The 9,099-nt window shown below is 56.9% G+C and overlaps 1 long non-coding RNA gene across 1 annotated transcript; it reads left to right on the top strand.

Annotated features, from left to right (window-relative positions):
- The first annotated feature begins 7,702 nt into the window (after positions 1–7,702).
- LOC143689601 (uncharacterized) lies at positions 7,703–9,099 on the top strand. Its single transcript, XR_013178846.1, has 3 exons — positions 7,703–7,962; positions 8,378–8,551; positions 8,676–9,099. It is a non-coding gene; the product is annotated as an uncharacterized LOC143689601 (long non-coding RNA).

Here is a 9,099-nt window from a genome sequence, read left to right as displayed (position 1 = left end):
GCCTCCTACCTCTACAATGGCTGGCTGTCAGGTAACTCTGGGATGCCCTCAGCCCCATGCTGCCCCCTTAACAGGGACCACCCTATGTTGTCTTGGTCTGGCAGGGTTCTGTCCACCCTGCCCTCCAACTGACTAGAGCTCCTGAAGCACAGGGATGTGTCTTGACTCGCCTGTCCCAGCCCCTGGCTGAGCCAAAGACGCTGGTCAACAAAGGAGACGAACTGGACAGTGAGACCAAAGACTGCAGTCCTGCAGCCTGGCTGGGAAAGCTGGCTGTGCCTGTTTTCCAGAGGCAGAAGCTGAGGCCCTGAGGGCAGCAGGGCTTGACCAAGGTTTAGGGGTCACAGTGATGTCCGATCTGAACCTCAGGTTCAGATCTACTCTGAGGTCGGGGCCCCTGTCCACAGGAGCAAAGGAGCTTTACCCCAGAGCTGCCGCAGGCCTACAGGTGACTGACATTCAACATTCTCGTCCCGGAGAATCCCTGCTCTGACCATGCTCCAGCCCCGAGGCACCTGGCTTTTCCTGGCACCCTTGGAGCCCATGTCCCAGTGTCCTCTGAGTACACATCCTTGGAGCTCACATCTAAGTTCTCACATCCTCTGAGCCCATGCCCGTGGGCTCCCCTTTTCTCAATCAGGAACATGGCATAGGTGTGGCCTCCTCCAGGAAGTCATCCATGATTATCACCATCACCACCACCACCCTTCACTGGCCTTTCTCAAGCCCAGGCTACGATACTCTGTGCCAACTCCCCATTTTGTGCCCCAGAGCCCAGGAAAAGTGTCAGCCAGGAACACACACAATGACATACGCAGTAGACGGAACTGGCCCCACCTTCGCCCAAGCAGAAAGTAGGACACTGACATTTGGGAAAAGCCACCCTCGACCAGAGGCTCCTTCCTGATGTGCGCACACATCCTCCGGGGAACCCTGTGTATTCCAAGCAGTAACAGTGCTGGGGTATGGGTAAGGGGCCCCAAGGGGATGCAGTTTTGTGATTCTATTGGCAGCCATGGGGACGTCGAGTCTGGCTTGTGCACTCTAAGGAGAGTGACAAATTTAGTGTGCACAGCCTTTCTGCGGTGCAAAGTATTGTCAAATATGTCACCACAATCGGTGCCCACAGCCACTCTGGGGAGGGAGCCCGGGGGGTGGGTATTTCAGGGGCAGTGACTTGTCAACTCACCCAGCAAGGTGGGAACGAAGCTCAGCTGTAGGGCTTCGCTGCTGGAGGCTACCTGGGCCTGGTCAGGGGACATGGAAACAGAGCTTGTTACGACCAGGTCAGACTAACCTCTCCAGTGGACCCCGTTTCCCTTGGAGCAAACGTCAGACTCCTCGCCGTGGCCTGGGAGCCCCTACCCACTCTAGCCCCCTCACCTCCTGCTCCACTCCTGCTGGATACCCACTCCACTCTGGCCATGCTGGCCTCCTGGCCCGTCCTGACCACGCTGCTGCAGGCTGCCCTCTGCAGCCATGGTCTGGCTGGCCCCCTGCCTGCAGACCTCGTCCTCTGGGTCTCGGCAGGCCCCTTGCCCCTCTGCCTCCCTCGGCTGTTTGCTCACACATCACCTTCTCAGCGAGAAAGACATGTCCACTTGGAACCTGTAAATGTGAGCTGTTGTGGAAAAAGAGTCTTTGCAATTCTAAAAGGACTTTGAGATGAGATCAGCCGGGTTTTGGGTGGGCTCTAAATCCAATGACAGGTGTCCTTATACGGGGAAGAAGATGCCCAGTGGGGAAGGGGAAATGGCCATCTGAGGATGGAGGCAGAGATTGGAGTGATGTGGCCACAAGCCAAGGTGGGACGCCAGAAACTGCTGGAAGACGTCAGAAGCTGGAAGACAGGAAGGATCCTTCCCTGAAACCTCTGGAGAAAACACGATCCCGCGACACCTTGATTTCAGACCTCGGGCCTCCAGAACTGGGAGAGGATAAAACACCTGGTTTGTGGTCATCCATTACAGCGGCCCCAGGAAACTGACCCACCAGCCCTGTTTAAAGTAGAAGTCCCCTCCCCCAGCGTTACTTTTCTCCATAGCACTGATCTTGTACTATGCTGTGTTTGCAGGTTTATTTCCATCCTGCCCCCCACCCCTGCCCTCGCGCTAGAACATCAGCTCCGCAAGCATTGCAGTGTCTGTTTCTTGTGTCCTGCTGTACCCACAGGTGCTCAGTACAAGCTTGTTAAAAGGATGGATGGATGGATGAGCCGATTCCCAGTCTACTGCCTCACTGGGCAGGTAACACCTACCTGCCAGCCTGGGAAGGGGCCTCAGCTCTTCTTTCTGGAATGGATGCTACATTGGGGTAAGGCTGAGCTAAAGGTCAAGGGTCAGGCTGGCCAGTGGCCACACTGAGCAGCACCCTCTGTGGTGTCTCCCAGCCTCCACCCCTACGCCCATCAGCCCCACTGGTCGCTGCTCTGAGGCCACGGCCTGCTGGCCCCAGCACCCTTTCTGCACTGGCCCTCACGCTTTGGCCCCTGGGACCTCTGGGAAGGGCAGTCTGACCACAATTCTCCTCTACTGTGCCCCCCTGTGGGCCCCAGGGACCTGGCCCCACAGCCCACACACCCCACACAGCCCCCAGGCCCCACACAGCCCTCACACCCCACACAGCCCCCAGGCCCCACACAGCCCTCACACCCCACACAGCCCCCAGGCCCCAGTCCCCACACAGCCTCCACACCCTCCTGGTGCCCAGCAGCTGTTCTTCTCCGAAGAGGGCTCTGGCATGAGGATGCTGGGAAACAGAATTCGATGAAGTTAAACAGCTCCACCCCCCTTCTCAGAGCCCTGCCTCAGTGACGCCGATGGACTCTCACCTGGGTCTGCCAGAGCTGCGACGAGAAAATCCCCCAGGCTGGGGACCGAAATGGAGGTGTAGGCAGGCCGCCCTTCCCGGGAGGCCACCCGTCCCCGCAGCCCCCAGCTGCCGGCGCTCAACCCCTGCACTGCCATGTGGCCGTCTGTCTGTCTCCTCCTGTGGCCTGTACATCCACGTCCAAACTTCCCGTGCCTGTAAGGCCTCCAGCACTGCCGGACGAAGGCCACCGTGCTTTGTCTGGCCTGACTGTCCCAGGGTCCTCACAGGCGTCCTGTACAAAGGCACTCACACTCACAGGCCTAGGACCCGAAAATCTGTGCAGGGGACACGATTCAATCTCCCACCACTCCCCGAGCAGGGACGGGGTTTCCCAAATCTTTCTGACTTACAGCTCTTAGAGCAGTCCCCAGGGTTCCCGGGAATGCCGTGCAAGGAGAGCTGGTCCCGGGGTGAACGGGGCCCCCAGCAGGCTCCCCCTGAGGACCAGGCACTTGTTGGGTCCCCTTGGGCCCCTCCCCTGTGAGCCACCCCTCAGCCTGGGGAGACGGGGGCCACTGGCCCCATTCTTCAGATGCGGGCACTCTGGCCCCATCCTTGCCGGCCCCGTTCACAGCGACTCCCGGAAGGCCAGTCCCACGGGAGCAGCCTGGCATCAGTGTGGAAACCGAGGCACAGTCACTATGTTGACAGCTGTCCATACCAACCTCGTCAGTCCAGGCCAAGCCGGTACCTGAGCCCTCAGTGGCCACCCTGACCCAGCTTCTCACTCTGGTCCTGGTGTCTTCCCCTGTCCCACCTGCCATGTCTACGTCACTTTGAGTTCTCAGGGATTCTGAACCCTACCTTGATGGGCCCTCCGGGCCGCCGGTTGGCCACAGGAGGGAGCGGGAGGCCAGGCGTCCAGCCCCCTCCCCTGCCCTGGAACCTGAAGCTCTGAGAGAGGCCCTGGAGGGGATGGCCATGGCGGCCAGGCCTGGGGCAGCATGTCACCTCCTCATATGGCGGCCGGGCGCCCGGGCAGCAAGGACAAGTGCAGTGTCCTGCCATGGGGCACCTGGCCCGCCTGCTACCAGGGGCCACTGCCCCAGGATGCTAACACCCTGGCTGGACTGGGGAGGACCCCACGCTGTCCTGCCCAGCCAGGACCAGACCCTCCTGAGAAATTCAGACTCCCTTCTTTTTCCAATCAACCCCCCACCCCAACTCCCTTCCCTCTCCTGAGACTGTGCTTTTGGGGGAGGCAAGGGGACAGGCCTGTTAGGATCCAGGCCTGTGCAGGCCCTTCCCACACCTCAGCCCAGCAAACCATGGGCAGGCCACTCTGCTCAATTCACGCAAGGATCTGAGACCCAGGGCGGTAAAGGGACCTGCCCAAGGCCATGGAGCTGGATGGCAGAGGAGCTGGGACTTGACCCCTGGACCCTGTGGCTCGTGGCACATGGTGCGTGACATGGGAGAAGATGGCATCAGTGTCTGACCCACAGCACCCATCCTTCGAGAAATTTGGTTAAATGAATGAATGAAGTGGAAAACCCGAATCGCAGTAGCTACAGAGAAATGAATGGACCTCGGTGCCCCATCCCCACTGTCCAGCCCCTCCCTGCAGGCTCTCCCCACACCCTGCAGAGTCTCCAGCCACCTGAGCTCAGCAGCCCACCTCCCTTCCCAGCCAGCCATGCTTCAGTACTGTGCTGCCGCTGCAAGCCTCAGGCCAGCTCGGGGCCTCTCCCAGGCTTCCTGAGCCCCAGCTTCTCTCTGTGACAACCCAGTCACGTCACGGGTCACCACCTGTGTCGGTCAGCCTCCCCCATCAGCCTGAGCCCTGACCACTCCATGAAATGCTGTCTAGTTTTGCAAAATGCCCAAAAGTCAGAAAAAGAAACAAGCTAGCAGAAAGAGACCCATCTTGGTGCATTTCCTTCCATTTGTTTCTCTTTGCCTGGCCATCTGCTGGGCCCTCCATGTGCATCCTGTGGGCAAGCCTGCCACTGACCTGCCTCCCCGGCATGGGTGAATGTTGGGTATGCGGAACAGAGTAAGGATGAAAGGTGACACGTGATGCCTGGGAGAAGGGGTCAGTTGCTCAGGGTCACACAGCCACAAGGGGTCTCAGGGTGGGGGACCAGCCTCCCTGAGCCCCCAGGTTCTGCTCCGCATTCCCCATAACACTCTCTCCTTCTTTTCTAGGATCCAAGTGAACACCTGCAGTCTTTGAAGGCCAAGAAAGTAGAGCCCCCTCTGCAGACCTTCCACGGAAACACAGCATTCACACCCAGCACTTTTACATGTTACCCCTGTCCCTAAAGTCACACTCCTAAAACCCTGCTCCAGACCTGGGTGCCTGTCACTCACTCGCTAGCTCAGCCTCTCATTCACTGGGGCCCTACTCTGTGCCAGCTGCTAGGTGAACCCTGGGTCCCAGAGACAAATCTGAATCCCAGGCGAGGCAGTCCCGGAGCACATCATTTCTGCACGAAGTGGCAAGGGCTGTCTCAAAGACAGGAGCCAAGAATCCAGGTGCAGGGGCATGCTGGGAGCGGCACTGCCTGGGATAGATGTGGGGCAGCCCGGAAAGCTTCCTGGAGGAGGGTACCTTCCATCAGGGGCTGGAAGGAGCAGAAACTTACCAGGTGAAGAGGGAAACGAAGAGGATTCCAGGTGCAGAAAATAGCAAGGGGGAAGGCTGAGACTAAGCAGGAAAGGAGGACCTGTGTGCATAGGCCGGGAGTGAGGGGTAACCAGGGGTTGGGGACAGCCCCAGTGATCCACAGGGTCCCAGGAAATAGCCTGCATGTGGCCGTATCCCTCTCACAGGTGTTGGCACTCCTTGCAATTTTAGGGACCAGCGCTTCTATCAGAAAAGCCGAGCACCTTAGATAAAGCTTCCACCTTCACTCTGTCCTCTTCGGGTCCATCACTTCAGGGTAGCTCCCCCAGGGCAGGGCCCGTCCAGCTTTCACCCGCTGATCTCAGGACCTAGATGGGTGCCTGGCCTCCAGTCTGTGCACCCAGAGTGTGTTTTATGAATGAACAAAAGAATCTGAACTCCTGCTCGGCCTCCCACATGCCGCAGCAGGAGGAAGGCTCCATCTGTCACTGTTTTTTGTTATTGGTGTGTCTCTGAAGAGCCAAAGCACAAACCCAAAGTGGGAGTACTGTGCTCTCATCAGCGTGGACCCCGGAACCTGGTTCAGCCTGGGGGCGGGGGGCAGGGCACGTGGGTACTGGAGTCACACAGACATGCACCTAGTCTCTTGGCACCATCTGTCCAAGACTCGGGGACCCTGCCACGACACGGAGGCATGAGGGGACCTACCTGGCCCCTGGCCGTGAGGACTAAGAAGGTAGGACCCCATGGGTGGGTGAGGGTGGGCCCCAGGGCCGCCAGGCTTTTCTCTGCTGTGTGCTCTCGGCCAAGACCTAGGTCATGGTGGGTGAGCTCTGGCACTACCCGTCCCCAATGCCCCTGACTTACAAATTAGGAGGCGCCCTGTGGTCAAAGAAGGCCCATGAGATTGCAGGTGGGGGCTCTCTGGTTCCCTGTGACTCAGCAGAAGGCAGCCCTGGCTGTGCCCTGTGCAGGGAAGCCCAGCTGTGGCTTTTCTGATGAATATTTGATCACCACTCATCCAGCAGTGCAAAGAAGATGCAGTCCGAGGAAGGTCCTGAAGCTTCCCCACTCGCAGAACACCCCTTCCTGCCTGAATTCGAGCAAGTGACAGGTGGGCGTGGGCTGGGGGTCAGCTGTCCAGCCAGCTCACCCTGTCCCTTGGGCCCCACCCCCAGCTCAACCCGCTGGGCACTAAGTGTTGGGCTCAGGGTGCCTCATGGATGTTCCCGTTCTTCCCTGCACCCCACCTAGACCCCCAGCCCTCTGCCACCGTGCCAGCCAAATCTCCCATCCTGTGGGCCCTGGCCACTTCCTCCAGGAGGCATCCCTGGCTTTCTCCTTCCTGTGGTGTGACCATGGACAGGACCCACCACACTCTCCGAGCCTGTTTCTAAAATGGGGGCGAGATGAGACTGGGTACTGTAGGGGCTCTCAGCTCCTCTCCCACGCCAAGACTCATTCTATTTGGAGGGCACCAAACATCAGGAGTCAAATCAGGAAGGGTTCACTGAGCAGGGCTGGGGTGAAGCACCATGGGGGATGCAAGAACATATAGCACCTGGTTCCCGCTCACAGGACCCACATTTAGCTGGGGAGATAGGACCCACTGTAGGAATAACGATTCCTACAATGACAGTAGCAACAGCTGCAGCCAGTTGAGCGCCTGCCATGTGCCTCCTCCCAGCCATCGGACTACAGGCACACCAACAGGGCACCCCCCAGGTCCCCCCAAAAGGGGGGGCATCCAGGTTGAATGCAAGAATATCCCTGATACAGGATATTATGCAGCCAAGAAACAATGATCACCACCATTTAGGTAACGCCAGGCTATCAGAAATGGGGAAAATGCTTGTAACATGACACTGAGTAAAAAAATCAGGATACAAAACCTTACGTGTGGCACAATGACATTATAAAATTGCTCTATGTCAAAATATATGTATTGAAAAGGAACCTGGAAATGAATCCACAGAAACAATGATGTTTGAGTGAGCTAATGGGGGAAATCAGTGTCTACTTTCCAGACTTTAGGTCACATTACTATATTAGCTTTATAGTTAAAAATAGAAGTTCTGTTGATTGATCTGCCTCAAGGATTTATTGACACCTGCTGCCTGCCCTCATGTGCTGAGAACTTTCTCCTCTCTCGGTCTCACACTTTGGTCTGGGGGAGGGTAATGACAGATAGGATTGTGACACCGCCCCCGCCCCCACCCCCACCGTGTCACCCAAGCCCAAGATTAGCAACTGTGGGGCTCATAAGGTAGTGAGCGCCCCACCACTGGGACTATTCAAGTAGGGGCTGCATGTCAATCCAACCAGAAGTGGCTACAATGGCTGACTCAGAATGACTCTGAATCAGACCTCCAACCTCCAAAGACCTCTCATCATGCTTTGTGTGATTGCCCTCAAAGGCAGCTGGGATGTGGTTCAAGCCCCCAAATTTATCAGCTGTGTGACCTTGGGCCTCTCAAGGATTAAATGAGGGCAGAAGCATAAACATCTCAAATAACTCCCAGGTGAATCATGAGGGCTGTAGACTTGTGGGTTGTCGTTATTTCATATCTTTATCTTACCTGCCCCTGGGGGCTAAGCAGGACAGAAATTAAAATGCCCATTTTATAGATAAGAAAACTGAGGTGCAGAGAGTAATTTCCCCAGACTCACAGGGCTGAATGGTGCAGCCTCTCCCTGCATCTCTGGCCCTGGGTCTGTCCTGGACATCAGGAAGATTTATTTTGCTGGAGAAACGGCTTTTGCAACACAAAGAAGACCTTTAACCAGCCCAGCTGATGGTAAACCTTAAGAGCCTTCTAGAAAATGAGCTGGACTTCCAAGGGGATCAGGGCCCCGACAGCTAACATCTCTGGGGGGCAGAGGAGTTGCTGCTGTGACCGCTGATGGAAGCCCCCTTAGTAATGTTTCCTCCCCTAGTGGAAAGCGGCATGCAGACCTTGAGCGAGAGGGAGCCTCTCCGGGCCTCCGCTTGCCCACTGTTACGGAGATGGACATGACCACGGGGTGGGCTGAGGCTGAGCCTGGGACGTCCTTGCAGAGGGCCTGGCACACAGGAGGTGCCCAGGAAACACAGTCCCCTTCCTTCCAGAGGTAAGCCCACGCGTTTGAATCAGACCAAAGAGAGCAACAGTCTCTGTGCTAAAACGAGTGAAATACTTTTTCTTTATGGTTTTTCAAAAAGAGACCTGCCCTTTCCCTCTCCACCTACCATCAGGCAAACAGTTGGCGATAGTGCAAATACGACCTCCACCTCCGTCCCCACTTTGCTGGGGCAGGGCTGCCCCAGGCTGGACACCGAGGGGGCACCGTGCAGGTCTCCCCAGAAGGTGGGTCCCAGCACCCATGTTAACACAAACACTGAGAGCGGCACCGGCCCTCAGGCCAAGACTGCATCACTACAAGAAGACTAGAAGACTATGTCACTACAAGACCATGTCGCAACACACAAGGCCAAGACACAGTCACTGGAAGACTGTGCCATTAGAAGACCACGTCACTACAAGATGATACCACTAGAAGACTATATCACTATAAGACCACAAGACCATGTCGCCATTAAAGCACTCACTACAAAGACCACATCACTCCAACATGACATGCTACTTTACAATACTAGCAGTAAACAGCCTTAGCTAAAT

The sequence above is a fragment of the Tamandua tetradactyla genome, chromosome 7 (assembly GCF_023851605.1).
Source record: "Tamandua tetradactyla isolate mTamTet1 chromosome 7, mTamTet1.pri, whole genome shotgun sequence".
Lineage (NCBI taxonomy): Eukaryota > Metazoa > Chordata > Mammalia > Pilosa > Myrmecophagidae > Tamandua > Tamandua tetradactyla.
The sequence above is the reverse complement of the archived record's forward strand: the minus strand, read 5'-3'. Positions and strand labels throughout refer to the sequence as shown.